Source organism: Physeter macrocephalus, chromosome 20 (genome assembly GCF_002837175.3).
Source record: "Physeter macrocephalus isolate SW-GA chromosome 20, ASM283717v5, whole genome shotgun sequence".
Classification (NCBI taxonomy): Eukaryota; Metazoa; Chordata; class Mammalia; order Artiodactyla; family Physeteridae; genus Physeter; species Physeter macrocephalus.
Window position 1 is genome coordinate 85,656,077 of NC_041233.1, and position 10,736 is coordinate 85,666,812.

General features: G+C 41.4%; 1 protein-coding gene and 1 long non-coding RNA gene across 24 annotated transcripts in view; one reads left to right on the forward strand and one right to left on the reverse strand.

Annotated features, from left to right (window-relative positions):
• Positions 1-8,435, forward strand: part of LOC112066943 (uncharacterized) — an 11,108-nt gene extending 2,673 nt beyond the window's left edge. The window contains exon 3 of the long non-coding RNA XR_008616155.1: positions 7,460-8,435. This is a non-coding gene — a long non-coding RNA (uncharacterized lncRNA). The remainder of the gene's footprint in view (positions 1-7,459) is intronic.
• Positions 1-10,736, reverse strand: part of PSD3 (pleckstrin and Sec7 domain containing 3) — a 706,021-nt gene that overhangs the window by 512,122 nt on the left and 183,163 nt on the right. The window lies entirely within an intron of this gene.

The following is a 10,736-nucleotide window of genomic DNA, read 5'->3' on the forward strand; positions in this document are numbered from 1 at the left end:
CGGACGCGCAGGCTCAGCGGCCATGGCTCACGGGCCCAGCCGCTCCGCAGCATGTGGGATCTTCCCAGACCGGGGCACGAACCCGTATCCCCTGCATCGGCAGGCGGACTCTCAACCACTGCGCCACCACGGAAGCCCTGGAATGACTTTTTTTAACAGCTTTATTGAGATATAACTCATACACCGCACAACTCACCCATCTAAACTGTACAATTCAATGGGTTTTAGTATATTCACAGAGTTATGCATTTTATAAAAATATTATCACGCCAAAAAGAAACACTATACTCTTAGCAGTCACTGCTCTTTTCTTTCTAACCCCCTCAGCCCCAAACAACCACTAATCTACTTTCTGTCTCTCTGGACTTGCCTATTCTAGACTTTTCATATAAATTAAATTATACACTATGTGGTCTTTTTGTGACTGATTTCTTTCACTTAGCCTAATGTTTTCAGTGCTCATCCGGGACCAGCATAGATCAGAACTTCATTTCTTTTGTTGCCAAATAATATTCTACTACCCATTCATCAGCTGATGAACATTTGTGTTGTTTCTACTTTTCGGCTTTTATGAATACTCCTGCTATAAACACTCCTGTGCAAGTTTTTGTGTGGATGTTATATTCTCATTTCTCTTGGGGTAGAATTCGTGGGTCATATGTAACTCTGTTTAATTTTATTGCCAAACTGTGCCTCGCAGTGGCTGCACCGTCTCGTATTCCCATCAGCAATGTATGAGGGTTCCAATTTCTCCACATCCTAACCAACACTCGTTATTGTCTGTATTTTGATTTTATAGCCGTTCTAATGAGTGTGAAGTGGTAGAATAATTCTGTAACATCATTTCTGATGGGTAGAATAAAAAGTCTTTTCTCCAGCATAGTTGATCAAAAGTTGTTTGGTTTTTTTAATTGACACTTTAGAAAAGTTCCTGTCTCACATTCATTATTGAAAATAACATGTACAATTTTACTGTGTTGTCAAATTTAGGAAGACGTCTCAAGTTTCTTTCATATGTGAGCTGTAGGATATGGGGACATTTCAAGTTATTTAGGCAATGATTAACATTAAGTGCTCTTAAATTCATCTTTATTAATATTGTTGTGAATTTTATCATTTCATAGATGTCAGTTATTTCATGTCAAAAGAGAAAAAGAAAATTTTTCATTGCGTTCTATGGTTCACTCCTCGTTTTTACCTGAATTCTCAAACAATCCAAGAGTCTTAAAACATGCATTTTTTAACTTTTTATTTGAAATACACAAACTCTAACCTCTACAATATTTTCAATTAGAAGACCTCTTAACACATTAATCATTTATCAGTTGTATACAAATAACTGGTATATTAGAGTGGAGAACGTTAGCTTATTTATTGTCAAATTCCTAGCTTCTGGCACTGTTCTTGGTCCATAGTAAAGACTCAGTGAATAATTGTTGAGTTGAAATTTGCCCTTATCCAAGGTAGAATTATTCAACTTACATACACAGCAAATATTCAACTCAAATATACAACAATCTAAAATCATGTTGTCCTTGAATTTCAGTAGCCCAAGGTGAAACTGAAAGGACAGATCTAAGACAAAATTCACCTGGCATCTGACTTTACTGAATACTGAATGGATGCTGGATGGATAAGAGGATTGGGAGACAAGAAGCAAAGAGTAAAAATCTGGTCACTGTGCTGAGGTGATTTCAAAGAGCAGAGAATCAGGGGAAGATCAAGGAGGAAGTGACATTGACTCCCTGTGCTGCATGCACAGAAATGTTAGATCACAGGCTGGACCCAGTTCACCTTTTCCCCAGGATCCAGATGAGTTAGGCTATGTCTGGGAAGAAGAAAAAGAGGAGGGAGAAGGAAAAGAAGAAACACAAATAACAAAGGTTTCAGCTTATTTTTTATTATCTTTCTCATGGATAGCTATTCTTTCATTCATTCATATGACCAATATTTCTTGAACATTTGCTATGTATTGTACTAGGTATAGTTCACTGACTTTAGCAGTAAATGAAACATCCCTGTCCTCACGAAGCTTACAGTCTAATGACCTTGGGAAGACAGAAAATATGCAAGATAAGTTAACATTTATAAGACCTGATATGGTGATAAGCATTTTAGAGAAAAATAAAACAAGGAAGAGGGACAAGGAGTAAGGAGTGTGGGTATGGGGAGTGGATGGTTGCAAAGGGTGTTTGGAGAAGGCTGCACCTGAGAAGGGGAAATCTGAGTGAGGACCTGAAGGAAGTGAGGAACTGTGAGTGCAGAGGCCCCGAGGGCTCGCCTGGTGTGTTCGGGCCACAGCAAAGATGTCAGTGTGCCAAGAGCTGAGTGAGGACGGGTGACGGCAGGAGGTGTGGTGTGTGGGGTCTTACAGGCCACTGAGAGGATCTGGGCTTTTAACTGACTTTGGAAGCTTTTGAGCAGAGGAGTAGCGGGATCTGATTTTTCTTTTACCAGGATCACCTTGTATGGGGTGTCGGAAACAGGAAAGTGAATTAGGAGGCTAACGCAATAATCCAAGCAAATGAGGGTGGCATAGGCCAGGGTGGAAGCAAAGGAGGTAGTGAGAAGTGTTCAGATTCTGTCGTATTTTGAAGGCTGAGCTGACAGGATTTGCTGATCAATGGAGGGTGGAAGAGAAAGAGAGTCAAGGATGACTCCAAGTGTTTGGGGGAGAACTGCTGCTTGAAAGATGGAGTTGGGAAACTGAGCTGAAAAGAATCTGCAGGGGAGCAGGACTAGGCAGGGGACGTCAGCGCTCAGCTGTGGACACGGTGAGTTACAGGCATCTTTCAGACACCCAACGGTAGTGCTGCATAAGCAGTTGGAGATCAGAATTCAGGGAAGAGGTTGGTGCTGGAGCTATAAATTTGGAAGTTAGAGTAGAAGTGGTATTTACACCCATGAAATGGGATGAGATCACCAAAGGGGAGGATAAAGAGAAAGAGAAAGTCCAAGGCAACGCTAAGAAGTTAGGGGGATGAGTGAGAACCAGCAGAGGAGGTTGAAAAAGTAGGAGGAGAGCAGGTAGATGCTCTTAATGGAATATTGTCAGGTTATTTTTACATGAAACTTTTTCCTCTCTAAAGTTTTCAGTTAGCATTTTCTCTATTCTGCTGTCTCCCTATACCCTGCAATCATCACTTCTCTTTTTATCAACACGTTCATTCTATCATTTTCAAGAAAAATGGAAGAGAGTGTTTATACCTATAGTTCTAGCAATTTCTCACTTTGTCTCAAGCTAATTTGTTATGCCTGACCTAGTTACTAATATTTGTTTACTATTTTTTGCAAAAATAATTACTTCTAGAATTCACTAAAAAAGATATTTAATTAATATATAGGTTTCCAGGCTGATAGAAATTTTTTATTAATTAATTTGTATTTAATTTCTGTATTTTTTGTTACAAAAGAAAAGAAGTGCCAACCACAGCTTCTTGGAATTATAACAAGAAAAATCGAATGGAATGACTATACACATTAGAACCAGGATGTTGAATAAGTTTCATTCCTGGTATAACCAAAACTGTCCTCCACAATCATTTCATTTGGTGGGGGAAACTCTTCCCTGTCATTAAATGAAAACTTGGCAGGCCCAGAAATTGTTCAGCTCACTCTAGACACAGGGTCAGTTCAGTAATTAAACTACCCAGTCCTGGAGAGCCCAAACTTGACCTGACATCAGATCTTCTTCCCTGCTTAGCTGGAAGTGTGCTATGGGAAGGAGAGTGTAGGTGACAACCTCTGCTCCTGTTGTACAGCCCTAAGTACCCACTGGGACACCTCCTCGTCTTACTGATACTCTCCAGCCCACCCCAATGGATAGACCACAGGAAGGTAGACCCCAGGCCAACTCTCTTGCACGTGGCCCACGTCTGGTCCACAAGAACACTCATGGCCCTTGCTCAGCAACTCTGGAAGTGCAAGCTAATCCCAACCACACAGCAGGGGATCTCGGGCCCTGCCCCTAGAGCACTCAACTCTCTCTCACGGTGAGTTTCCTAGAAAGCAACAGTATCCATTAGCTTTCTGGGGCATGAGTGAGGCCACTATCCTCAGTGTTTTCCAGCTACAGGGAACAACTTCAAATTTCTCCAACGAGTCTCTTTGAAGTCCCTTTATGAGTCTTGGGGTCATAGAGTAGAACCTCCCACCTTCCCCTAATGGGGAGTAGAACCAGGCGACAGCTCTAGTCACCATGTCCTCCCAATCTCCTCACACTCACTTCTTTTTACAGCTTTGATGTCACTGTGGGATCCAAGATTGTGGAGCAGGATCTCAGGACCATTTCCTTAAAAATCTGTACATGGGGTGGAGGTCTGTTTCACATTCACTTTGTACACTTTCATATCTAACGCATTGACACCTCAGTAGAACCTGAGACAGAAAGAGCCCCATTCTACCTACCACCCTCTTCTCTTTCTTGACTTGAAAGAGTCAAAGCATTTTTTTCTTGCTATAAATACATGTGCACATATATTTACATGGACATTTAAGTATATACATTACATATAGTACCTCTGGATATAGCCTTAATCACCTCCATTGTAGATTTATATGTTTGAAGGTGATGACTGAAAGACTGGTACCCTTGTGACAGAAATCACTGAAAAAATCCTCCATCTACACCTAGCCCCATTCACCACGACCACATTGTGAATATTGGGACACTTCATATTACACATTCCTCATACCCATCCTGTCCAACTTGATAACTACTAGCCATATGTAGCCATTTAAATGTAAAAGAATTAAATTAAATTAAAACCCAGTTTCTGGGGCTTCCCCGGTGGCGCAGTGGTTGCGCGTCCGCCTGCCGATGCAGGGGAACCGGGTTCGCGCCCCGGTCTGGGAGGATCCCACATGCCGCGGAGCGGCTGGGCCCGTGAGCCATGGCCGCTGAGCCTGCACGTCCGGAGCCTGTGCTCCGCAACGGGAGAGGCCGCAGCAGAGGGAGGCCCGCATACCACACAAAAAAAAAAAAAAAAAAAAAAAAAAACCAGTTTCTGAGCCTGACTACTATATTTAGACAGTGCAGTCATAGAACCTTTCTATCACCACAGAGTTCTGCTGGACAGCACAGCCTCACACGGGCTTTGGCACATAGGAGGCACTGAATGGCAAGTGACAGTTTGGTCCAAAGATACTGTTACCAGAAGGGGGACCCAGAAGTGGGCTCTTGTCTAACACCCAGAAATGAATTGTCCGAGGAGACACACTTACTGACAAAGCAAAAGACTTTGTTGAGAAGGGACACCCAGGTGGAGAGCAGCAGCGTAGGGGAACCCAGTAGAACTGCTCTGCCATGCGGCTTGCAGTCTCGGGTCTTATGGTGATGGGGTTAGCTTTGGGGGTTGTCTCTGGCCAATGATCTTGCTTGTGCCCATACTTGGTCTGACTCAGTGTCCTTCCTGATGGTACGTGCATCTCTTAGCCAAGACAGTTTCCAGCACGAGGGTTTCTGGGAGGTCGGCAGGACATATTATGGGCTGGCATCTCCTCCCTCCTTTTGGCCCCTCCCGATTTCTCCAGGTTGGTTGTAAGTGGCAGCACCATGTTCCTTATTGGGACCTCCTATTGTGAGACAACTCATGCAAGTGGTTATTATCGTGCCTGGCCAAGGTGAGTGGTTTCAGCTAACGGTTCCCTAACAATACCATATGATTGGCCTGGTTTATTTTTCTGAGAATATAAAGCTTTTTAGTACGGTAGTAGGTACTGACTCAACCATCAAGAACAAAAACCAAGGTACATAGGTATAGCTGCTTTTCTATTTCACACTTGAAAACCTATCTGCATCCTCCTACTCCACTAGAAAATGCTTTACCGTCCAAATAATTACTGAAAATATATGGGGAAAAGTCCCTATTTCCCTCAAAAAACAAATTACTTTTTCAGAATTATTCCAGTGAAAAGGAATTGTTTCAAAAGCAGTGTTTGTATTGAAGGGGGATTCCATATAAAAACTACTTTGCTGAAAAAAGCATTTCACGTATATTCTTCCAGAGTAGAAATGACCTATGAAAATTACCAATGCCTGAGTGCGTTCACATTGTGAAAGTACCCTGGTGTTCAAAAGCAGTCTCTATTGTCACAATCCTCACAATCTTTCTGGCAAGGCTTTAGTGATAGTGGCAAATCCCAGAAGCTGAATCTGTAAATGTTCTGAATTGTGACCCCAAGAAACTCAGACCAGACTAGCCTTCAGGTGCGGAGACGACCACACCTTCTTTATTTAACTTCCTTTTTATCTCCTGCCCAAGGCACATTGCCCAGCACAGAGGAGTTGCCCATCAAATGTTCCCTGAATGTATAGATGAATGAATTCTCTCTCCTTATTTTGGGAGGGACTAGCATGTGGTTTAGGGATTCCTTTGATTTCAGTGGCTCTACAGAAAGAAATGGTGGTGAACACTGTCAACAAAGCAGGTAAGAGAACTTCCAATAGAACTCTCATCTCAAAATATCTGCTTTAGGAACTCTTACGTTTGAAAATTTCTGTAACTGTGTTCATGAAAGGAGAGAAATCTACCCGTTCTCTCTCCATTTCCCATTAAAGACCCTCATTCTGGACACATCTGCTGAATTACCTGCAAGAGTTGACAAGTTCCTGGGGCTGAATTCTGACCCAGTGGCTCTTTTTGAGTCACCTCACTTCTGAACTCTGTGAGCCCAGCTATTTTGGCCCTATTGATTCATATAAATCCACAGTCAGGAGCCCTGGAGAAAAGGTTTCTTTCCTTGAAAATCTGCTTTATTGATGGATAGTTTACATACTGTAAAACTCACCAATGTTAGTGCTGTGGTACTGTGATTTATAATAAGAAATATACTTGGTCTTCCTCCTGCTCCTGACACAGAGCTCCTGAAGATCTCGAAATTCCTAAGTGGTGAGAGCAAAAGCGTCTTTTGTTATGTTGATGGCATGACTTTAGAACCTCACCTGAGGGTGGGGGCTGGTTGGAAGGAGAACCAACCCAGTGATTAAAGGGCTAGAACTTTCAGTCCCACCCCCTTGACCTCTGGGAAGGGGAGAGGGGCTGGAGGTTGAATTGATGCCAATTGCCAGTGATTTAATCAACTGTGCCTATGTAATGAAGCCTCCTTAAGAAAACCAAAAGGATGAGGTTCTGGATTGGAGAACACAAGGAACACAATCTTGCCTTTCGTTCCTTAAGGATGAGCCCTTAACCTGTCGGCTCTGATGCTATCTCCAGGTAGATAGTGTCAGAATTGACTTGAATTGTAGGACACCCAGCTGGCACTGGGGAACTGCTTAGTGGTGTGGGGAAAAACCCACACACGTTGGAACTGGTGATAAGAATTGCTAAGTTCAGAGTTCAGTGAGCTTTGGCAAATGTATCGAGTTCTGTAAATCACCACTACAATCAAGATATTTCACACCCACACCGGGGCTTCCCTGGTGGCACAGTGGTTAAGAATCCGTCTGCCAATGCAGGGGACACAGGTTCGATCCCTGGTCCGGGAAGATCCCACATGCAGCGGAGCAACTAAGCCCGTGTGCCGTAACTACTGAGCCTGCGCTCTAGAGCCCGTGAGCCACAACTACTGAGCCCACGTGCCACAACTACTGAAGCCTGCACGCCTAGAGCCCGTGCTCTGCAACAAGAGAAGCCACCGCAATGAGAAGCCTGCGCACCGCAACGAAGAGTAGCCCCCCACTCGCCCCAACTAGAGAAAACCCGCGCAGCAACGAAGACCCAACACAGCCAAAAATAAAATAAATTTAAAAAAAAAAAAGATATTTCACACCTTCTCCCCGCAAATAGCCATGCCCCTTTGCAGTCAACCCCTCCCTCCAGACCCTGGATCCTAACAACTACTAACTCGCTTTTCTCTCTGCTGTAGTTTTCCCTTTTCTAGAATCCCACATAAATGTAATCATGCAGTATGAAATCTTTTGTTGTCTGCCTGCTTTCACATAGATTCATGCATGTTTTTATATGGATCTGTAGTTTTTCCTCTTTGTTGTTTAGTAGTGTTCCATTATATGGATATATCAATATAATTTGTTTATTCACCAGGTGATGGACATTTGGGTTGTGTCCAGTTTTTCGCTATTACAAAGAAAATGCTATGAACATCGATATTCAAGTTTTTGTGTATAGTGCATATGTTTTTTTCTTGGATAAATATCCAGAAGTGATATTTCTGGGTCATATGGTTAATGTATGTTTATTTTTTTTTAATGCAAAACAGTTTTCCAAAGTGGCCATATTATTTTGCTTTCCCATCTGCAATGTTTGAGAGTTCCAGTATTCTACATTGTTGCCAACACTTGATATTATCAGTTTTTAAAAATTTTTGGCCTTTTGTGTAGGTAGAGTGGTATCTCATTGTAGTTTGACTAGCATTTCTTAATGATAAATAATAATTGAGCATCCTGTCATGTGCTTATTTTCAATTTGTATGTCTTCTTTTGTAAAGTGTCTATTTAAATCTTTTGCCCATTTTCTAAAATGGAATCTTTTTGTCTTCTTTTTATTAACTTGTAAGAATTCTTTATATATCCTGAATCCAAGTTCTACATCACATAGGTATTTTGTAAATACATATTTATAAATGTATTTGTATTTGTAAATACATATAATTTTCTCCCTGTTTTTGGCTTGTCTTTTCAATTTCTTAAGTGTCTTTGAAGAGCAAGAGTTTTTAATTTAAAAGTCCAATCTGCCATTTTTTCTGTTATGGTTTGTGTTTCTTTGTTTCCTAAGAAATCTTTGCCTAATATAATGTCACAAAGATTTTCTCCTATGTTTGCTTCTAGAAGTTTTATAATTTTAACTCTTATGTTTACATTACAACTGAATTTCTTTATGTGGTATGAGTTAAAGGTCAAGGTTCCTTTCTTCCTACATGGATAGCCAATTATTCTAAAACCATTCTTGAAAAGATTACCCTTTCCTCATGTAATTATCGTGTTGAAAATCAATTGAACATGTATGTGTGGGTCTATTTTTGAACTCTCTTCTATTGCATTGATCTTACCAATTTAAAAAAAGTTTTGGCCTTTTGTATATGCTAACTAAATAAGAGTGGAAGATAAAACCACGAGCAAAAGTCTCAGAGTCATAGAGGGGACTAGAAGGAACACTAGAGATGATGTAACCCGACCTCTTTGCCTTACAGGTGGGGAAACTCTTTACAGACTCTTGGCACAGCTTGAAAGACACTTGTTTGAGTACCGTCGTCATAATATTTTACTTTATAAATGTCCTAGGTGGACACATCCCATGATCTGCTCTATTTTGGAGCAATGATCACCTTCTAGGGGGGCCTTCCTGCCGCTCAGCGTGACTTGGGGATGGATACTCAGGCCACTGGACCCCTGAGCGGGGGACCACTGGAGGAGGTCAACCTGGGGGCAGTGGGTCCTATCTGGGCCCTTCACTCCAGCCATTGTCTTCACTTGTCAAATGAGTTACAAATAAAATGCTTTTAAGATTTGTAGAGCAATTTAATGTTTTTAAAAAACCAACATTTCATCCTCTTACACTAACCCCAAACACACACCCACACACCTCAGAAATGAGACGTGGTTTTATCTATCCCTTATGTTTATTTGTTAAACATAATGTTTAGAAACAAAATTGAAAGCCAAGTTGATTTCTTTTGTAATTTAAGCTATATTTACCTGCTACTGATTTTTTTCAGATGAAACATATTTCCAAAGGAGGATTAGTAATTTGTAGTTGGATGGATATTCAACATTAATGTCAGACTGTAGAACTTGCCTCTCATTTCCTTGTGAATATAAGTTGAATATGCACATATTACAGTTAAAGAACTTCTGAAACTTTTAACAATAAGAAGGAGGGCTACTTTAATGCTCTAAATTTTGTCATTTGGTTAAAATGTCACGTAGTTGTCACATACACACAAAACAACAGGACATCTTCAAATCCATTTTGTTCAGAAAAAAAGACTTTGTATGTGATTTCTGAAAGTTATTTAATAGCTAGAGATACACAATCATCATATTTTTGGGTATGAGATTGTTTTCTCCTTTTTTTCTCCTTTGTGGTTTACTATAGAAATTGCCCATACTAGTTTATATTGCTGATGCTGTTATGGTGCTTTTATAGTAAATGATTGATTCTAGAATGGTTATCCATAAAAGGACACTTTTCTTTTCTCTTTTAGAATATATTTTGTTTTTCAAACCTTAATTTTTATTTCTTCTAAGGAGTAGGGTTTCTATTGCATCTAAAGGATCTATGTAGATGTAGGGCTTAAAAGTGAGGATCAGGACAGATTTTAAACCTCTTCTTTCTTGCTCTCCTTCTCCTTCTGTCTCCTTTCTAGCCTGTACTGCTTACACCCAGCCCTGCACCCTTGCCTTGGTGACCTCCCTAGGATTTATTTTCTCTTTCCTTTTCCCTGGGCTCCCTCTCAGCCTCGCTGTAAAGTTTTCAGTCTATCCCTGGTCTTCTCAGCCTGTTGTCATAGTGACAACCACACTCCCAGGAGTAGCAGTCTCATGAGTGGTTGGGATGGACCTGACACCAGGTTCCACAAACAAGCCTGTAACTGTGTGGACTTCAGCGGCTCTGGGCAGACGTTTAGCAGCTGGGCCAGAGCTGTCACCATATGATGTTGTTAGAGAGAAAGAAAGAAAAACGAGAAAGAAGACCACACTGTTAAAAACCTAGGCTGGGGGCTTCCCTGGTGGCGCAGTGGTTGAGAGTCCGCCTGCCGATGCAGGGGACACGGGT